The 21,123-nt window shown below is 43.4% G+C and overlaps 1 protein-coding gene across 9 annotated transcripts in view; it reads right to left on the reverse strand.

Moving 5' to 3' along the window:
* The window catches only part of SEMA4D (semaphorin 4D), a 96,677-nt gene that overhangs the window by 36,878 nt on the left and 38,676 nt on the right, over positions 1-21,123 (reverse strand). For 7 of the 9 annotated variants that reach the window (XM_021381389.1, XM_021381381.1, XM_021381386.1 and 4 more), the window contains one exon: positions 7,321-7,384. The gene's annotated coding sequence lies outside the window, so the exon portion shown is untranslated. Of the gene's footprint in view, positions 1-3,493; positions 3,513-7,320; positions 7,385-12,005; positions 12,287-21,123 lie in introns of those variants that run through there. The other 2 variants (XM_021381385.1, XM_021381388.1) reach the window with 2 other exon arrangements.

The following is a 21,123-nucleotide window of genomic DNA, read 5'->3' on the forward strand; positions in this document are numbered from 1 at the left end:
CTGTAAAATTGCTGAAAATATTCTGAGATAAATTTAAATGACTGATTTTCATTTAAGCATTCTGCTATGTTTCTAAAATCAACATATGATTAACTGGGACAAAATAATCTGTACACCACTTGCATGAGTTTTCCACGTTTGTATTCATGGCGACTGAAAACAGGGCAACTAGAGGAAAAGAAAGAATTAACAGAGCTCCTGTCAGTTTGGCAGAGCGCAGCTGGAAACAGGAGCTGCGAACATTCCTGTTGACACACACAACTTTAGTGCAAAGGCAGAGAAAAGGGAAGAGATAAGCTCCTGCTCTCTCAAAGGACAGAAAACTAAAACTGTTAGAAAAAATTTCAGGATAAGGACCTGCTAACAGGGAACAAACCATGTGAAATACTAATATAAATTAGGAAAGCTGAGAGCTGCTATTTTGACAGAAAAATATCTGTCTCTCATATGACCCCCACATAAATGGGCATCAAATGAATACTTGACAGATTTGTTGGAAATAAAGTGCTCTGGTCCACCTTCTGGAAAAAAAAAAAAAAAAACCACATCACAAAACAGCCTCTGCAGTGGGAGAAGTTGAGAAACCAGAAAAAAGGAAGAAGACTGCTAGCTTTTCCATCCACCACAGAGGCAAAGTAAACCACAGAGGTGTATGTGGAAAATACTGTCACCTTTTACAGATGTTTATTTAATAATCAGTAACTCTTACCACTATTGCATTAACAAAGAAATAAAATGCAACACCAAACAACAAGAAGTCAGTGTGTTCTCCCCAGCCAACACTGTAAAACTGCACTCAAGTGTACAACCAGTACATGGGGATGCTTGCACAATCCATCTGAATTTTGGAATTTCCAAGTTAAGAAATGCCCAATTTCGTAACCCTCATTTTGAATTTTTTTTCCTTTTTTTCTTTTAGTAAGTACTTAGTTACATTGTGCAACACCTAAATTCTGCTCAGTATTACTCAAAGTTTTATATGGATCTTTTATTTTCTTGACAAAGCCACTATATGGCAATGGGCAGAGGCACTTAAAACACCAGCAAGACAGCTGGTACCTCGTGATTGTTAGCAACACAGCACCTACTCCGCCTTCCGAAGCAAGAGGAGCACAGGCCCTTCTGGTCTCATCCTGGCAGTCTTCTCACAAGTGCCCCCCCGACACCAAGTGCCCACAGTACTCTACCCTAACTTTGTACAGCCCTGCACTCTCACTCGGGCCACCTTTTCTTGCCATGCCCTATTCTGTGCTCATGCTCCCACCACTGCCTCCCCAGCAGGGTTCTATGACCCTATTAAGAATGAAAACAGGAATGCCGTAAGCTGCATCCAGTTGTATTAGCACAGGTGATACAAGCCTTGGTGAGACTGCAAGACAAATCACCACCTTCCTCTAGGCAAGGAGGAAGACCTTCTCACATTTACAGTTCTCTACCTCTCATCAAATTACTTCAACATTTCCTGCTGCCCAGGCAAGGCAAAGGAGGAGTGGGCTTCCCATTAAGCAACAGCTGGCTACCAGGCATCCCCCACCCCACCAGAGCAAAACACACACAGCTGTCCTGGACAACTTACCCCCCTATTTTTAAGATACATAAATACAGAAATTTAATTATGCATTAGCAAAAGTTGTATGTTACTATGAAAAGGGATATATGAAACTCAATATGGGGAGACAAGCAAATTTACAAGTAATCTGCTTCTTCTGGCAAAAAGAGTAGGTTAAACAACTCATCTGTCAGAAGGCATAAATTCTAAGTTCTCCCAAAATAATCTTCTTCAAAGGCTTTAGAAAGCTTTAACAGAATTCAGACCTTCTTCGATGTTTACTGATGCCCATTTGATAACAAAGTTTTTCAGGCTACATACAAGAAAAAACAAACCACAGAACTATCACTGTTGGAATTTGCTTAAACCTGTTTTTTTTTCAATTTGCTTATTTATTCCAAAAATAGAATGAAAGTTAGCACTCTTGTATAATAAGCAATCAAAAATGCAGAGACAGAAATATACAATCTACCTCTGACAACTGAGTTTTATTTACATAGTTCATTTATTTTAGACTGGTAAGGACAGGCTAGAAATATCCCTTGATTTAGTTCTCATCCTTTCACAACCACAAGCACAGTGCCATTTTTAGACTGCATGACAGAAAAAATCATTTCTACACTCTTTATTACTCAATACATATAAACTCACTTTTTGCTGAGGTGAGTTAAAATCTCAAACTAACAATCCAGAGTCCCTTTAAGAGTAATATAAATGAAGAGAAACTGAATTATTTACTTTTCAAACTCTTAAAAATACCTTACAGATACTAGGTTCTCACATATCAGACAAAAGTTTGTAATATATTTCAATGCAGTGTTTACCTGCACCACAAAGCTTGTTGGAATACACATGCTAGTGCTAAAAGAGAACAAAAAATTCCAGGGAAACTGAAATTCCCAGTTTTATGTCCTGACTAAAATTTTTAGTCTTTCTGAGAGGGTCAGCCTGAGAGCAGGTGCAGGGCTACAGTCCTCCTGGGATCACTGATTTGTGGTGGGATAACTCCCATGATTAAAGTGATGCCATGAAGGGATAGAGGCTCTCTAGGGAGGACAGGTTGGGAAGGGAAGGTGCTGTTTATGTGACTGAGCAGCTGGAGAGCATGAAGCTCCGCCTGGGGATGAATGAGGAGCTGACTGCAGGCTTACTGGTGAGGATTAAAGAAAGGACAGGTAAAGGTGACAGCGTCTGACCAGAAAGAACAAGCAGATGAGGCCCTCTACAGACAGATGGGAGCAGTCTCACTACTGGAGATGCTGATCCTCATGGATCCTTCAGCCGCCCCAGTATCTACTGAAGGGACAACACAGCAAGTAATTCAAGAAGTTCACCACCAATAAGAGGCTTGTTGGGAATGTCAGGATCAAGGGCAGCCTTGGCTGCAATGACCATGAGATAGTGGAGTTCAGGATCTTGAGAGCAGGGAGGAGACAAGCTGCTGATGTATAGGCTGGATGGGCAGACTGTAAGGTTGATCGAAAACTGTCTAAATGGCTGGGCAGAGAGAGTGGTGATCACGGTGCGCTCCAGGGATCGGTACCAGATCCAGTCCTGTTTAACATCCTCATTCATGATCTACGTGGTGGAACAGAGTGCACCATCAGCAAGCCTCCACGTAACATAATGAGTTGTGGCTGACTGTCACGGTATTGTCTAAGGGTCTGCGTCCGTGACAAGGGGGACAGGCCCGAAAGAAAAAAACGAGAGAAGAGGAAGGAAAGGAAAAAAAAATTGCCGGCGATAAGAGCCAGCCCCCGGGCGGTCCGGCGGCTACAGCGGCAGAGAAGCCGCGGAGCCGCAACCTGGGAAGAGGGGGACCCGTAGGCGGATTTAACACAAAAACAGCGGCACCGATCTGAGGAGGAACAACTAATTTTACTAAATATATCAAAATGAGGCTAGTAGAATTATGATAGAGGGTTTACAGGCTGAAAATCTTACACAGTAAACTGCAGGAGGACCACGTGCTTTCTCCGCCGGGCTGGGAAGAACAGACCCCGCGTCTCCCACGTGGCTTCACCCCCCCCTCTCCCGCAAAGACCCCTGGGGAGTGCACCTCCTCCCCTCCCCCTCAGAGGGCCACACCAAAAAAGGTAGTTTGCAGTAACCGGGGAATTAACTCTTTAACTGCCCGTACCTTACATCATGATGTAATGATGTGGAATACCGACAACAAAAAATCACAAAACCATAACACTGACGTGCCAGTGGGGTAAACACGGGCTGAAAGGAAGTTCAGGTAGTTCAACAAGGAGAAATGCACAGTTATGCACGTGGAGAGAAATAGCCTTGGGCACCAGGATATGCTGGGGGCCAGTCAGCTGTAAAGCAGCTCTACAGAAGTGAGAATCTGGGGTGTCTTGGTGGGCACCAAACTGAACATGAGTCAGCAATGAGCCTTTGCTGCTAAGCAGGCCAATGGTATCCTGGACTGCAGTAGGCAAAGTATGGCCAACAAGTCATAGATTCATGGAATCCTTAGAGTTGGAAGGGACTCCTGAAGGCCATCTAGTCCAACTCCCCTGCAATGAACAGGGACATCCACAGCCAGATCAGGTTGCCCAGGTCTTATCCAGCCTCCCCCTGAAAGTCTCCAAGGACAGGGCATCAACCACACCACTGGGTTTGTTCCATGTTTCAGGTTTGTTCCTGTGCCTCACCACCCTCACTGTAAAAGATTTTTTCCTTATATCTAACCTTAATCTATCCTCTTTGAGCTCAAAACACTTTCCCCTTGTTCTGCCACCACAAACCCTGCTAAAGAGTCTGTTCCCTTCTTTCCCGTAGCTCCCCGTTAGATACTGACAGGCTGCTTATCAGGTCATCTCAGAACCTTCTCCAGGCTGAAGAGCCCCAGCTTTTTCAGCCTATCCTCATAGGTGTTCCATTCTGTGAATCATTTTTGTGGCCCTTCTCTGGACACGCTCCAATAGGTCTATGTCTCTCCTGTACTGAGGACTCCACATCTGGATGCAGTACTCCATGTGAGGCCTCACCAGTGCAGAGCAGAGGGGCAGGATCACCTTCCTCAACCTGCTGGCCACGTTTCTTTCAATGCAGCCAGGATACAGTTGGCTTTCTGGGCTGTGAGGGCACATTGCTGGCTCGTGTCCAGCTTTGAATCCATCAGTACTCCTGCTGATTTTTCAGCAGGGCTGTGCTCAATCCTTTCATCCCCCAGCTTGTATTGGTAATGGGAGCTGCTTCGACCCAGATGCAAGATCTTGCATTGATCTGTTGAACCTCATGAGGTTCACCTGGGTGAGACTGACAGGTCGGCAGTTCCCAGGGTCCTCCTTTTTACCCTTCTTAAAAATGGGTATGATATTACCTTTTTTCCAGTCACCAGGGACTTCACCTGATTGCCACAACTTGTCAAATATTATAGAGAGTGGCTTGGCAACTATGTCAGCCAATTCCCTTAGGACTGAGGGATGCATCACATCAGGACCCATAGACTTGTGGATGCTCAGGTTCCTCAGGTGGACATGAACCTGATCTTCGCTTACAGCAAGACAGACATTTCTTCCCTGATCCCCTCCTACCAAACCCAATGTTTTAGGGCTGGGGGACAAGCAGTTATGATGGCAGACTGAGGCAAAAAAGCTGTTACAGACCTCAGCCTTCTCCTTATCTGTCATTACCAGTTTGCCCGTATCACTCACTAGGGGGTGTATGCCCTCCTGGACATTCCTTTTCTGACTGAGGTACCTGTAGGAGCCTTTCTTGTTCTTTTTGGCACCCCTAGCCAAGTTCAGTTCAGGCTGGGCCTTGGCTTTCCTGACCCCATCACTACACAGCTTAGCAGCTTCCTTATACTCTTCCCACGGTACCTTCCCCCGTTTCACTGCCTATGCATTTTCTTCTTGCTCTTGTTTTTCACCAACAGATCCCAGTACAGCCATGCCAGCCTCTTGCCTTCCTTTTCTGACTTGCTACACCTGGGGATGGAGAGCTCTTGTGCCCTGAAGAAAGCCTCTTTAAACATCTGCCAGCTCTGCTCCACACCCTTGCCCATGGGGATAGTTTCCCAGGGTGTTTTGTTGACTAACTCCCTGAAGAGCTGGAAGTTAGCTTTCCTAAAGTTCAGCTTCCTGATTTTACTCTTCACCTGTCCCATATCCCTCTGGAGCGTGAACTCCACCATAGCATGGTCAAGAGAAGAGATCCTTCCCGTCTCCTCAGTGGTGCACTATGCCAGGACAAGAAGCAATGGGCACAAACTGAAACACAAGATGTTCCCTCTGAACATCAGAAAACATGTTTTTACTGTGCACTGGTACAGACTGCCCAGAGGCTGTTAAATCTCCTCCTTGGAGATCTTCAAAAGCTACCTGGACATGGTCCTGGGCAAGCTGCTCTTGGCGGTCCTGCTTGAGCAGGGACATTGGACCCAGAGGTCTATTCCAATTCAACCATTCCACAAAGTCAAGAAGAATATTTTCCTGATTCTGCATGATAAATACACAATTAAGATGTATTCAGGAAACTAATTATTGAGTTTAAAACAGGGAATATTTACAATCTTGAGTGGAATACCTGAGTCTTTTTTTTAAACCCATATTCCTGTTATTTTCTTAAACACTAGGCCAAGCAAAACAAAACAGGGAAAAACAAAAACCCAGAAAGATACAAGACAAACCACCATGCTGAGAAAAGGTAAAGATTACTAGAAGATGAACTACAATGTCGGGGGAAAAAAAAAGAAACCCAAGACTACAAAAGACAAATAAGAGATAAAAAAAATCTTATTTTCCCGGTAACTATAATGTCATTAGACCCCAACTCCAAAGAAAACAGGAAACAGTAAATGGGTTTGCTTCTGCTTACTTTATCTTCTTTTAAGAAAAACAAAACTAACTCTGGCCTTTGACAAGTCAAACTCTGAGACAGCAGAGGCTGAGGGCATTGCTAGAGGTCCTCAGCCTGGCTGTGTAAAAGAAAACTAAACAGAAATTATTAATGTAAAACAGCATGGATGATCAACGAGCCCCATCTACAGCTGCAGTACCAGCACCTTTTGCCAGCCTGGCTGGTGAGCTATCCCAAATCCAGAATTCAAGTGCTGCCCAAGGAAAATACGTGTTTAAAACACTTTTCTGCTTCAGAAGATTCTCCTACACATTGAACCTACGTTATGTCAGTGTCAGTGTTACAGTAGGAACTGTTCAACTGACTAAGAAATATGGTTGGTGAAACTTCAAGTTTATCTTTCCCTACCATTTAAACACATTCTCACACTATAAAATATTGACTGGCTTTTTCGTAATTTGTTCACAGACTTATGGGACTGAGTCAATCAATCAAAATTATCTACAGATGTTTACTGGCAACCACCAATGGTACTCTCAAAGGCACCTGGGTTTCTAAATCTTGTCATTAAACAAGCTATTCTTGTTTTAAAAAAAAACAAACAACTATACAGGATGTCCAGCAATGATTTCAAAGATACAGCTGTATCTGAAAGCAAGGCCACTATCCCTCCAACACATAATCTGCAATCCTGAACAGGACCTTTCAGTAGTAACTAACACACAGGTATTCCTAAGGGAAAAAAGTCCCTTTTCTGATAAATTTCTTGAGGAATATTTCAATCTTAAACTGAAACAGAATAATAAATCAACCTTATTATAAAACAATTCATGTTTGCTACACAGAACAAGACACTAGTCTTCCTGCTTATGAGTACCTTATGAGCATAAGATACATATCAGCCACTAAGAATCTTACTGCAAGGCAAGGAGGGGATAACCCACATTTTACTATACCTGGCACTTCTTGGAAACTCCTGCTCAGCCCTGGAACTGCGGAGTCATCAGAAATCCTTCTCTTCTGCAAGAAATAATATACAGAATTTGACATTATTACCACATAAACCCAAAGTGCAATTTTTTGCTATGGGAATTACAATAAATTCTTCCCCAGAGTTTTGCTTTCATTTCCCAGATTCTCTGTTTCCGATAGAGACCAGAACTGATATATATGTATCCAATGAGCCAAGATCCAGATACTGCACTTAATACAAGAAAACTAACCAGTCTTGATAAAAAGCACAGCCCTTTTCAAACTCAGTTTGTTCCCTCCCTCTCAAGTCCACCTGTACAAAATTATTCAGCATTTATTTATGGTAGCAATTATTGATCCTGGTAAGCACCCAGGACCTCTCTTACACTGTGACTGAACATACAAATAATGTTCTAAAAATACAGACTCCAGCAGTTACAAAAACAAAACAAAAACTAGCTTTATCAAATCCACACACTGCAATTTCAGCACTTTCCTGCATTACCAAATTGCTGTTTACACAAACTTAGAGCAAGAATATCTGGATACTTTTGATAAAACCTAGTGTGTTCATTCTTGTAGGGTTATTGTCCTTAAATACTATTCACCACGGTTCTGACTTGGATTTTACTGAACTGAACACTAGAAGTGCTCTCTTCCCACTTGGATGGGCAAGAACCCATCTGAAACAACTGCTGCTGTACATCTGAAGGCTCAATTCTGGATCCAGAGGATTATATTTCAAGGCAGATAATACAGAAGGCTCAAAAAGAAATAGACCAGACACAAAATTACAAGAAACTGAGATAAATTCTACATTCCTCTAAGAGGAATGGTGGAGCCTATACAATGTATTCTCAAAAGCACACTGTCTGTCTTGTCCTTCAACACCGCACATTTTGTGACGGCCAGTATGCTTGGAGATATCAAACAGCTACATCAAACTTACATTTGCTGGAGAAAAATTTCTTCTTTCAGCAATTCAAAATCTTTTTGGTTACAGAAAGGGAAATCTCTGACTCTTTCACTATGATATTTTTGGACAAGATGTTCCATGGAAATCTGTTCCCTACCTATGCTATTTCCCAGTAGATATTTTTCACATGCACTAGAAGCAAATAAGCAACTTATTTTGTTGCTGTAAATGCAATCACTTATCTTTCATTCTGCTTGAAAAAAAAGAACAGCAACAATAGGCAAAGAGTGAATCATTCTGGAAATTATGAACCTCTTCATAAGTTAGCTTACATCTGATCATCACTCTGGCTGTACAGAAGCCATAGTGATTATTGTCAACTTTGATTTTCAGATCCCAGAGTACTTCCTCATATCTTATTGCTTATAGTGCAAACAAACATACCCATTTTAGCTGAAAGTACATTAAAGGGGGAAGAAAATTATCTTTTGCTCTCCTTAGAGATGATGTCTAATATCCCGTGGCTTTTACAAACACTTTGATTATAATGAAGCACTCACATCTAAGTAAATAGTTATAGGTACTTGTCGAATTGCTCCAACAAACCTTTGCAGCAAATCAGCTGATCGGCAGACTTCAGCAGCTCTTAAAATGGCTCATCGAGAAGCAAGGAGCTCTAGGTTTCTGAGCTGAGATCAGGCACCACGGAGGAACTGAAAGCCATGCAAGGGATGGGCTTGCGGACAGAGCCCAGGCCAGCAAGCCCCTCCATCTCCATGGAGGTGGAAGAGATGGCAAGAAGCTGCAAAGACGTGAAGGCTGCCGTGCCTCAGCTCCAGAACTTAGTCCCCCATGAACACTTCATTCCTCCTCAGGGCTTCCTCTCTTGAGAAGGGACATGGAAGGGAATACCCGCAACTAGTTACGTGGTGGAGGTCTGAGGTGTTTTTTTGTTGTTGTTTTTTAAACACAGAAGCACACAGATTCAGGATCTGGCCTCAGGGCAGCTAAAGCAGATGAAGGTTAGTATGCAGTACAGGTAGATTTGATCCTTTGATCAGGTCTCTGCTGGCTGCCTGTCTGGACACTTGTTGTCACACTACACAAATAAGTAACTAGTCACCGACTGCCAAAAGCTATGACATAATTACACATTTTAATTCAACCAGTACTTGAATATAAAATTAACATTCATGTAAATAATGCAAGTTTTCAGGCACTCTGCAGGTTGTCTTATTTGGCCCAGATCTCTCATATGATCCTTTAGAACTGGTACTGAAAAAGCTCCCTAGCAACCTTAAACGTTGTCAGGTTTTAAGAGTGAAAATCATATTTCAGTGTAAATTTGAGGCAGAAAACCTGATTCTTTTAGTAACGATTACTTAAGCTTGGGGGAAAAGTACATGGACAACAAAAAAAATTACACCATGAAAAGCTCATTATTTTGACAACTGTGACTAAGTCCTCCAAGATTAAAGGAAACACCTACTGGAATATAAGTGAAAGACAGCCTGGAATATATTAAGTAGAATAACATGACAGTCACCTTAAGCAAAATTCACATAAAAGAACTTCCATCTTCCATATATATTTGCATGTAATACATATATATATACATGCATACATATTTATTTGAGGATTTTCTTCTAATCTGTCAAACTCCAAAACACATTAACCTATTGCAACATGCTTCTGTCACAGACAACTTGCACACAAAAAAATAACTTGTACTATTTCCTTCTGTTTACCAGCTACCATCCAAATCAAAAGCATTTATTTAAACCTTTATTTGGGCTTATATTTTAATGCTGCATCTAAGTACAAGATAAGCTAACTGAGAAAACAAAGAAAGGAAACAGAAGAAAACTAGCTTATAAGCGAATTCTAAGCACTCAGAAAACTCTCTGGGCAACCATGGAGGCAAATGTTAACTTTGGGAATGTTTGTGTTATTACAGCATCTTGATGATTGCAAGTTAGCATTTGCTTCTCATATCTCAAGTCAGCCACAACCTATTTGTACACTATGAGTCTTAGAAAACTATTTTTAATGTTTGTACGGAAGTCACAGGTCAAGCAGACAAGTAGCTATAAATAATTGCAGCCACGTACACTGCTCACACACAGTATGCTAAAAACGTTCTTGTGGCTACTTTGCATGATTTTTGAGCTTTAAAATAAAATAGTTACATGAAAGGATAAGTTAGATAACAAAATTGAAAAATCATACCTATTACCAGCACTTTATTTCTGTAATTGGTTATTTGTCATATCAGAACTCCTCTTATGTCTCAGTCATTTTAATTTAGCCCAAGCTAGACTGGGACCATCAGCTTTCAGTTCTCCCCACCACCCTAACTTTTCTTGAATCTCACAAGCACCATCAACTTTCCCAAAGTTATAATCTTATTAAAACATTAACTCAAGACTATTTTAATAAAATTTTAGTCAAGAGCATACTGGTGGTTCTGAATCAGATTCCAGGGCATGAGAACCACAACTCTGAAAGACCAAGAGCCACAGAGCACTAGAGAAAGGAAAGGAGGAAGCACAACTGCATGTAGATAATAGCAGATATGAGCATTTAGACTGATCTTTAAGCCATCACTTTATGGTGATGTAAAATTTATGTGTACTCACAACAAGCTACATTTGCTTAGCAAAGCAGCATTAGAATATTTTAAATGGTAAATAAACAATGTACTCTTTGCAGAGGAAAGATCACTGGAAGTGTATCAATCACACTTGCAAAAAGATCAGAGTTTAAAAAATAAAATGAAAAACAAAATACAAAAAGAAGCTTGTACTACAACCTCTGCTTCATGGATGCCTTACCCTAATGGACTATCAGCTGCCAATTATGTGGAAGTGCTTCCCAGTATTAAACAGAAAAGTGAATGCCATTAGATTCCATACCCACTATAACAATATAGAGACCCAAAAAAGCTAAAATCAACATGCTTTAATTTAACATGTAATTTTAGTAGCTTAGATCGTATATTTTGTCTCCTTTCAAACATTTATTACTTGAACACTCCATCTGATTTCCCCTTATTTTTTATAGAAGATGCTCTAACCACTGGTTATAAGCTATAGTGTAAATATATTCAAGAGCGTTATTCAAATATTGAGAGCACAAAACACAGAAGTGTGACTTTCATAGTGTTTTACATTGAGCAGTTTTCAACGCTTCACATTTTTTCTCTCCCTTCTCTTGAGAAACGTGTGGATTCTTCCAAAAAAATGAAGGCAATGAGAAGATGAGAGTCTTCAAGGCATAAAGAACAGAAGCTTTTAAAATAGTTCAACAAGTTTTGTGAGTTACTGAGATAGGTGACAGGCCTTGAAGTCTTCTGGTTTTCAGAGGCAAACACAAAAGCCATCTTGTCAGCAGAGTGCAAGTTTTCAGTACCACAGCATCCAAGCATCACCCGCCCACCTGCCCATTCACAACACCCAGCTGATAATGAACCAAAGGAACCCAACGTGCACTGCCAAATGTGTACTGCTCACGGAAAGCTGCACCGACAAGGCAAAATGCAAAACACAACTCTTAAACCACAACAGATCTTCCAAATTACTGTATTTTGTTTTTTGGTTTTGTTGTTGTTGCTCTCTCTAAACTGGCAGCAGGTGGAGAAGGAGGAGAAGAAATAAAAAGTTTCAACTCAGCGCACAAGATAAACACAGCTCTTTAACCTGCACAGCAAAAACATTGTTCAGCTTCCTCAAGAGAAGCCTTGGTAAAAGTTACCTGTAGGTCCCGAGTAAAGGCGTCAATGCTTAAAAAACAGCAACATTCACTTCAGGGAGCCAGGAGCCACTTTCTACATTGTGCAAGCTACAGCGTGGTTTCCCCAGGGGTGCTATGTGAGACTGCTGAAGCAGAAAATTTGACCCAAGTTACTCTCAAAATAAAAGCGGAATAACAAAAACAAAGCTTAATTTTGTTTGGCTGTATGAAATTCAGAAGTTGAACCTTGCAGTAGGGTTCAGCTATTAAAAAAACAATTAAAATTCACAGGTGGAATTTATCCACTTTTTGTAAAAACAAACTAAAACCATACATGTCCAAACAAAACCCTAAGAGCTATCAAAAAAGGATTTCCTCAAGCTTTACAAGTTATGTAAGGACATCTCCAACTTAGGAAAAATAGGTGAAATCTGTTGTGCTTCTGAACATCCTTATCTTACAGATCATGCACTACTACTGCCTTATCTATCACACATGCCTTTAGGAGTATCTTCTCACATGTCCAGCTGCACAGTTATTTACATAACGAGAATGTCATTAGACTGGTTAGAGTGATATCTGTGTGAAAAGCATGCTCGCATAACGGCAAAACAACCGTAACAGACTGCAGGAGATTCGGACATTCACAAATCCTCTCGAATTGCACTCCCAGTTTCATTTGGGACAAAGAACTGCAACACCCAGCTGGCAAACAGACCTGCAGTAACAACCCAAGCGCTCAGTTGCAAATGCAGAAGGAAGGCAGCATCCCTCCTATGCCTCACCTGCCATTCCACTCAGCTGCCCTGCTACCCACTACACACACTAGCTTTACATTTGACATGAATCGTGCTGGCTGAACTGGAAAACCTGTGCCATTTTTCCTCCATCAGCAAAGCCCTCTTTTGAAGTGCTAGATGTTTTCTTGACTGAAAGTAATAGGCATTTTATTTGCACAGAGCTGCTTGAAACGTCACCAAGTACTGTCATAGTCCTGCCCAGGCACCCAGATGAAGCCAGTGTCCCCAGTGCAGATGCCACTACTCCTGTAGCTGTTTTGTCTTCTGTGGTTTTTTTTATTGCCATTCAGTAATGGCAGTAAAAAACACTTCTGTTTCTATACAAGAGAAAGAAGCAGATAGGTTTTGAGAGCTACACATAACATCAATTCCTTCTTCCCCATGAACCAGTCATGTGATTCAAGCTGCAAAGCAAACTGTCCCAAACTAAAATCAGCTGAGTTTCCAAATTTATTTGCACAAGACTGCTCACATCTATATTAACTGAAGGAATGTAGGAACACCTTATTCTTACACTCCATTCAATTCTCTAAAACACAATTAAAGCTTTATTTTCAGATACAGGATCAATGGCCTCGAGCAGCAGTGCAATTTTCCCTGCAGATACCGCCACAATTTGACATGCTTGGTTCTCACAGCCAGCCTGTCACAATCCATTGCTATTTAGTCCTCTTCCCTACAGTAACCCACCCGCAGTATAGGTACCCTTATCTTCAAATCAGAACATCTTTGTTTAAGACTCCCATTACAAAAGTAGGAACATGCCAAGTTGAGTGGCTTAAAATAATCACCATCCTGTTCCCCAGAACATGACTGGAGAAAATGTTATGAGACAACTGTGGCACTCCCTACAGATAAAAGGGGTCTAGCCTGCTCACTGAAAGAAGTAACCCCCCTACCTGCTGCCTCCAGTGATTTCTGAGTCCCTCAGACTCTAAATACAGCCCAAACTTGGACACTTCTGCAACCTGTTAGGGAAACTGACTGGTGAACTTCCACAGGGTTCAGCCAGCTTTTGAGAGGGAAAGAGCTGGGTTAGTTTAAATCCATCCACAATGCTTCTTCCCTCTTTCAGTAGCCCTGCTCCTGTGTCGAGCTGAATGCAAGCACAACAGCAGCATTTGGACACACCGGATACAAGTCTGAATCTTCCCAGAGAAGTGCAGTAGAAAGCTCAGTAAGTGCTTCATAGAATCATAGAATGGCCTGGGTTGAAAAGGACCTCAAACACCATCTAGTTTCAACACCCCTCCTGTTGGCAGGGTTGCCAACCACTAGATCAGGCTGCCCAGAACCACATCCAGCCTTGCCTTGAATGCCTCCAGGGACAGGGCATCCACAACCTCTTTGGGCAACCTGTTCCAGTGTGTCACCACCCTCTGAGTGAAAGACTTCCTCCTAATATCTAACCTAAATCTCCCCTGTCTTAGTTTAAAACCATTCCCCCTTGTCCTGTTGCTATCAACCCATGTGAACTGACGTTCCCCCTCCTGTTTATAGGCTCCCTTCAAGTACTGGAAGGCCACAGTGAGGTCTCCACAGAGCCTTCTCTCTCTTCTCCAAGCTAACATTACCTTTCTAGAGGGGCCTTCCCTCAAACTTCCAGGAGAAATCTGAAGTTTTCCCCCACTGCTTCCTAGAGGGACACGAGAAGATTTCAGATGGGGGGTTGGCAACATTACCTCCTCTGAGGAGTTCCCAGCAGATCCTACAGGACGGGTCAGAGGTTTTTCTCCGCAATCTCCTACAACGACAACATCCCCAAGCCCTTCTCTGTCCCACTGACCACCACCCTCTTCCCCCATCAAATCTAGTTGAAATTTCCGTATTACTCACTCCACCCTAGCGACCATCATTTTATCTCCATCCCCCTTCGTACCTAGTTTAAAGCTCTATCAACAAGCACTGCCAGCTCCTGGGCTAGGATCCGCTTTCCCCTTGGAGACAGGCGAGGCCCATCCGCAGCCATCAAGCCGGGCGCCGAGTAAACCACCCCATGATCAAAGAACCCAAAGTTCCTGTGGTGGCAACAGCCTTTCAGCCACTTATACAAAGCTTGCGTTTTCCTAGTTTGCTCTGTATCCCTCACTGCCCCAGAAGGTAGAGAGGAAAATATATGCCCTAAACCTCTGAAATCTCTTTTGACAGCACGCAGGCTTCCCCGAGCGATTGTATCACTGCCTGCCTGGACTATCAATAACTGGTAGTGATCAGAGGAGTGAACCAGTCCTGGGAGTTTTTTGGTGATGCCCCTGACGTGGGCCCCAGGGAGGCAGCACACCTCCCTACAGGTCGGGTCAGGTCTGCATATGGGGCCCTCCGTTCCCCTGAGAAGGAAATCGCCCACCGCAACAATACTTCTGTCTTTCTTGGCAGACGTAGTCTCAAGGGGTAGAGATGTCCACCTCACCCTAGGCTCCTTCCTAGGCAGGTCCTCCCCCACCTCCCCACTCACCTTCCCTTCAATTTCCAGCACCCTAAACCTATTGCTTAGGGAGACCTGAGGGAGCAGGGGAGGCAGGCAGGGAGTGCGCCCGTGACACCGAGCCAGGACTTTCTTCCAACCCTCCTCACCTGTCAGGTCTGTCCGACTGTGACAGGACAGGGGGTCCACCACTGTTCTGGGGGTATCTCCCTGGCACACTTCCCTGCAGCATGGCAGCAAGTCAGTCCACCTGTCAATCTCCCATTCACACTCCCTGATGGTCCTTAGTCTCTCCACTTCCTCCTTGAGCTCCACCACCAGGCTGAGCAGATCATTCACCTGCTCGCACCTCACACAGGTGGAACTCCTGCCACCCTCCCCTGGCAGCAGCAGACTCAGACACTCCCCACAGCCAGACACCTGAACAGCAACATTTCTGGGCAGGCCCTCCATCTGGGTCACCACAGTCTTCCTGGGGGAAGCCCACTGTCTGGTGGAGACCATATTTGAATCTGAGGTCTCAGAGACTGTCGATAAGAGAGCTGGTCTCCTGAGTGAAGAGACCCATGTCTCACACCCACAGCTGCAGTACCCTATGGGCAGTGTGGGCTGTGCTCACACACTGATTACCCCTCCCTGTTCTCAGTGGGCAGCAAAGCTCTTTGCTAACTGTGTGCTCTGTGGGTAGGCCCCTCTGAGGCTGTTAGTAGCCTAACAGCCAAAGGTCAAGGTCAAACGTGCCAGCTCCACCCCTGCTTGCTCAGCAGCCCACCCACAAGCTGCTAGCCCCCCAGCACAAGCACAGCACTAATGCAGGCTTCAAAAAAAGCCCTAAAAAGAGCTTTTTTGTTGGACTTTTTCACTCCAGATCCCTTGCCCCATGCAGTCTTACCTGCCCTGAAGCTGGTCTCCGCAGCAATTCACTTACTCTGAGCCCACCCAGCTCACCTCAAAACTAAAATAAGAAAAAGCAAGAAGGAGATCGGAGTTCCTGGCCCAATGAAGAAAACTGTGAAGGGCTCAGAGCTGTCTGGGATTTGGCCTCTGAAGGGGACAGTGCCCACTGGAAATGAGCATTCTGCAGGGCTGCTTGCTGCAGGGGGCCTCAGAAGCAGAAAAAGTCAGGGTTGTGTTCCCAGTTGTAAATGCTGCTCTTTTCCTGTTGTGGCATCATAACGAAAACAATTTACTCCATCAACGATGAATAAAAAAATTCTCATTGACTAAACTCTGTCCACAAGGGAGTTCCTCTTACGTTTACTTGTTTATTCAAGATGTTAAACTACTGAAGCACTGGCAAAAGCACATACTGTGGAACAACTGCACATCCCAGCCAACCCCACACACACCGGGATCTAATAGGCTTAGGGGTGAAATGCAGAATTCACACAGATCTGCTAAAATTATTTTAAGCACCTGAGACCTTCATAGGACATTAGTCTCCAATAGCAGACTGCAACCCATGTTTTCTTGGCAAGCACCATGGAAATACAGTAAGACAGCTTCAGAATTTAAGAAATCAACAATTTGTCATATCACGAACAACTAAAGCAAACAGCATCAGTGGTAAGCAGCAATCCTTATATCTTTGATGATTAAAAGTAAAACAACCACACTTCTGAAATAAATAGACAGGAAAAAAACTGATAGTGCTTTTCACAGATAGCTCAAGCACAGATTTTACTAACAATTATTAATTACACTATCACTCACTGAACTTTGCTACTTTTTAAACTGCATATGTAGGGAGTATGCGCACTTCTGTAAGATACGCAAAAAATGGTACAGAACAGCAACTACAAAAATGGTTTATGCAGAGCAGAACTTGTTAAACATAAGCATTGTGTTGAAGAATGTGTTGAGCAGCAAATCAGCTAGCAACGGCTAGTGAGCAGCTCTGGAGTGTGAAAGAGCAGCTCTGACTTTGTGAGAGCTGGCATAGATGAAGCGACTTCTCTTACTGCACCTACTCCATGAGGTTATAGAGCATCAGTCACACCTGCACCTATATTGGTATAATCCTTGTGTTGTGTGTTAGCACTAAAAATGCCAAGGTCATTCTGAGCATTATATATGAAGCGGGTATCACTCTGTACCACTACTACATCTTTCTGCACATTCAAAAACATGAGTGCAGGTCTTTTAGTATAAACGCTTCAGATCTCACATCAAATTATGCGTGAGTATGTCAGCAGCAGGATTAATAGAGGCTTTGCTTGCAGAACATTCTCATGAGCATTACTGGGATTTTAACTCCTGCCAAGCCTAAAATTAAGCTTTTTCTTATGCTAAATGAAATGTAGCAGAGAGAGTCATTATTATACTTGACAAATAACATGTAAGAATTGGTTTCACCATAATTAAGGACATTATGAAAAGGCAGATGTGACAGTCACACACTACACAGGTTCTGCCTCAAAGTTTGTTGATGCAACAGACAATTGCTGCAAATTTCCAACCCTCGAATGCTAAGAAAGACGACAAAGCTTGAGGTTTTAAATATTACAGAAGAGCAGAACTGTAAAATTATATGAAAGCACTAGTCAGAAAAAAGACAAAATTTATGTGCTTCCTTAGAGGGTTAGGCTCAACAGTAAAACATAAAGCAGAAGCTCAGCAAAGCTGACCTCAAAATGCAACCGCTGCTATCCACAGACCAGCACTCCAAACCTCTCACAGCTCTCACATTTCAAATGTTGCAGTGAAACATTAGGTTACATTCAGCCATATGCAAAAATGAATCACAGTTCAGAGAGATTTTCTGGAGAACTTGATAGCAACTAACATTTTTAATTGTGAGATGGATTCTGCAGAGGTGGTCAAGCTGTGAACTGTTTCTCTTTATCCCTTGATAACATCAAGTTCTGTATCTGTAGTGGTTCTGCTTCCTTTCAGCAGCTTTGGGTCGTGCTTCCTTTCAGCAGTCTTGAGTTCAACGGGGCTTGCCACCAGTCAGCTTGATAGCCAATTCTTTCACACAGTTCCCTCACGCAAAGGTCCCTGTTTGGGTGCCACTTGTGGCCATTGAGGCACAGACTCTGTTGCTAGTGCAGGAGGAAGACCTTTACTGTGCGTTCTTACAACCTTTTATACCCGCTCAGCAACCCCTTGGTCGCATGTACAAGTGTCAGCGGTTTACAAGGTGTTCGGCCCGGTTCCGTGACAAAGGGGACGGGGGATCCACGGGTCCACGCCCCGGGAAAAGGGAAAAGGGGAAAAGGGGAAGGAGATGGCCCTGAGAGCAAAGAACAGCGGCAACAATCTGAGGAGAAACAAACTAATTTACTAAATAAAATATCGGAATGCAAAACAACACACTATAATACAATATAATTACAATTTAAGCTGATAAATCCAATACAGAGAGAGAGAATGTCCCAAAATCAAGGTAGGCCTTACTCTACTACCGACGATAAGACGGCTGGAGAGCGAGGTGCTGCCAAGACGAGAGACGGCGGAAAAAGGAACGAGGTCTCGTGATCTGCAAGTTTTTATACTGTGAGCTTTTATCTTTTTCCTCCGGCTGGAAAATGGTAACAGAAGAGCAAAGTGCCATGGGGAATGTAGTAGTCCTTCTCTTCTGAGAACTAGGTACATCCACTACATGATGTTATGATGTGGAATACCAATAACCGAAAATCATAAAACCATGACAACAAGCCAGGCCCCTTGTGCTCATTTACGTCTGGCGCAAGTAGCTGCTGAGCTTGTTTACTCATCCCAAGGTCTTTTGTTCATCAAAGTAAGAATGTCTTTTGTTTTCCCACAGATAAGCTAAAAGGTTTTTTTGTATTAGTGCTGTAACATACCTGAGATGCTTCATCTGCTGACGTACACCTATATTCACCATGCTACTTCTGATACTCAGGGAACCGCTATCTCCTGTCTCCCCCCCTTTCTCAAGATATGGAAACAGATTGCTTTACTCTCCCTTTGACTGCGTATTTTGCCAGATTTCTTATGGGAGACCTTCTTGTCTGACACCAGTGAGGTGTCACAGAATACTTCCATGAGAAAGTCGGAGCTTTCCTGAGAAAATCTTGTCCTACACACTGTCGGGTCAGACCCTGGTGATGATGAGCTGACTGGAACTGCTGACTAACAATTTCTCAAACCACTCTGTGGGTGACGGGTCTTTCTATTCCAGGCCGAGGACTTCTCAGCAGCATTTATTTCCTGCCTAAATCCTTAGGTGCATTTCCAGCTTTCACAGGCGCACACTGTTAGGATTAACCTTCCCTGACGTGTCAGTGCAGTCATCTGCTCCCTGCCCAAGAAAGACTGCAAATGCACAGGTTCAAAGGCTTCACCCCCGAAGGACACAGTAACTACAAAAGCAAGAGAAAGTGAGATCATGCCATGCTGCTCAGCAGAGAGCTCTACCAGTTTTGTGGTACACTTGGCTTCTAGTGAGAGCTAAGCTCAGGAAGCCAAGAGAAGTTTCATGGCGGGCTCCAACCAATGTGAAGCAAGGGCCAGCAGCCCCACCAGCTGCTCACTCTTATGCCACCAAAAGTAGTTCCCATGGCCAGATGAGCAGCAACCCAATGCACAGCAGGGCCTCAATCCACCACCTGCAGGGCTTGGCAGGGAACATTTTATTTCTGGGCAACAATGAGAAGGATCCTCTGCTTCACAGTTAGTGAGCTACAGGGTCTGCTCTGCGACAGCCCCTGCCACTGACAGGCAAAGATGCAGAGTTTTAAAAAAAATAAACACTGTCACCATCTGCTCTTCTGAGGCCCTGTGTGGAGTACTGCGTCCTGGCCTAGTACCCCCAGCACAAGAAAGACATTCCAAGCTGTCGGAATGCATCCAGAGAAGGGCCACAAGGATGACCAGGGGGCTGGGGCCTGGAAGGTCTCTCGGAGACCTCACCGTTGTCTTCCAGTACTTACAAACAGGAAGGTGACCAACTTTTTACATGGTCTGATAATGACAAGAGAAGGGGGAACGGTTCAAAAATAAAAGAGGGGAGAGTAAGGTTAGATGTTAGGAAGACATTTTTTACTCAGAGGGTGATGAGGCCCTGGTACAGGCTGCCTGGAGAAGCTGTGGATGCCTCATCCCCGGAGGCATTCAAGGCCAGCATGGATGGCACTCTGGGCAGCTTGATCCAGTGGGTGGCAGCCCTGCCCACTGCAGGGGGTTGGAACTAGGTGATCTTTAAGGCCCCTTACAAATCAAGCCATTCCATGATTCTAGGATCATTTGGACCATCCTCCCTGCCTAGGCCCAAGGAACTATGAAAGCTACAGCTGGCCCATGTTCTCTGTATAAAAGCTTCATAAAATAATAATAAAAAAAACTGGTGTCCCCTAGCCTTTGCCCCCAGTAGCTTTGAAATTTAGACAAACAAGTTTATGAGATCTTAAAGGATCCATTAAAGTAGATGAAGCAAACACTTCAAAGCATAACTGCAGCAACCTGAAAGAGATGGCCACAGCACAAACCCATTTCTGAAACAGAAAGGCCTTCAGAGCCACAGAGGATCATGGGGCTGTTTCTGCTGTCACTGCCAAATTTAAAAGGAAAACAATAAATCAAAATGATTATAGAGCACCGATTTCTTTAAAGCCCATTTCAATAATGTAAATTGTTTGTAGTCCAAAAGATTAAATTGTTACATTAATACGAATGATATGTCACTTACAGAAAAGCCACTCTGTGAATATTATATCCACAACACTGCCAAAGTCTACCTGAGGACAAGGCAAACTAGCAGGCCTGGAACTCAGGGGGATCAGCCAAGCCTTGAGGATAAGACCACAGTCAAGCTTGCATTTAGGCAGTGGGAACAGCAGCACAGGCCCAGACACTCAGCCCATGCAATGGGTGTTGCTTCTCAACCAGGACTTAAAGACAGTGTAAAACTACTCAGATTTTCTGCCTGGGTAGTAAACAGGTCTTTGCT

The sequence above is a fragment of the Numida meleagris genome, chromosome Z, assembly GCF_002078875.1.
Source record: "Numida meleagris isolate 19003 breed g44 Domestic line chromosome Z, NumMel1.0, whole genome shotgun sequence".
NCBI classification, from domain to species: Eukaryota; Metazoa; Chordata; class Aves; order Galliformes; family Numididae; genus Numida; species Numida meleagris.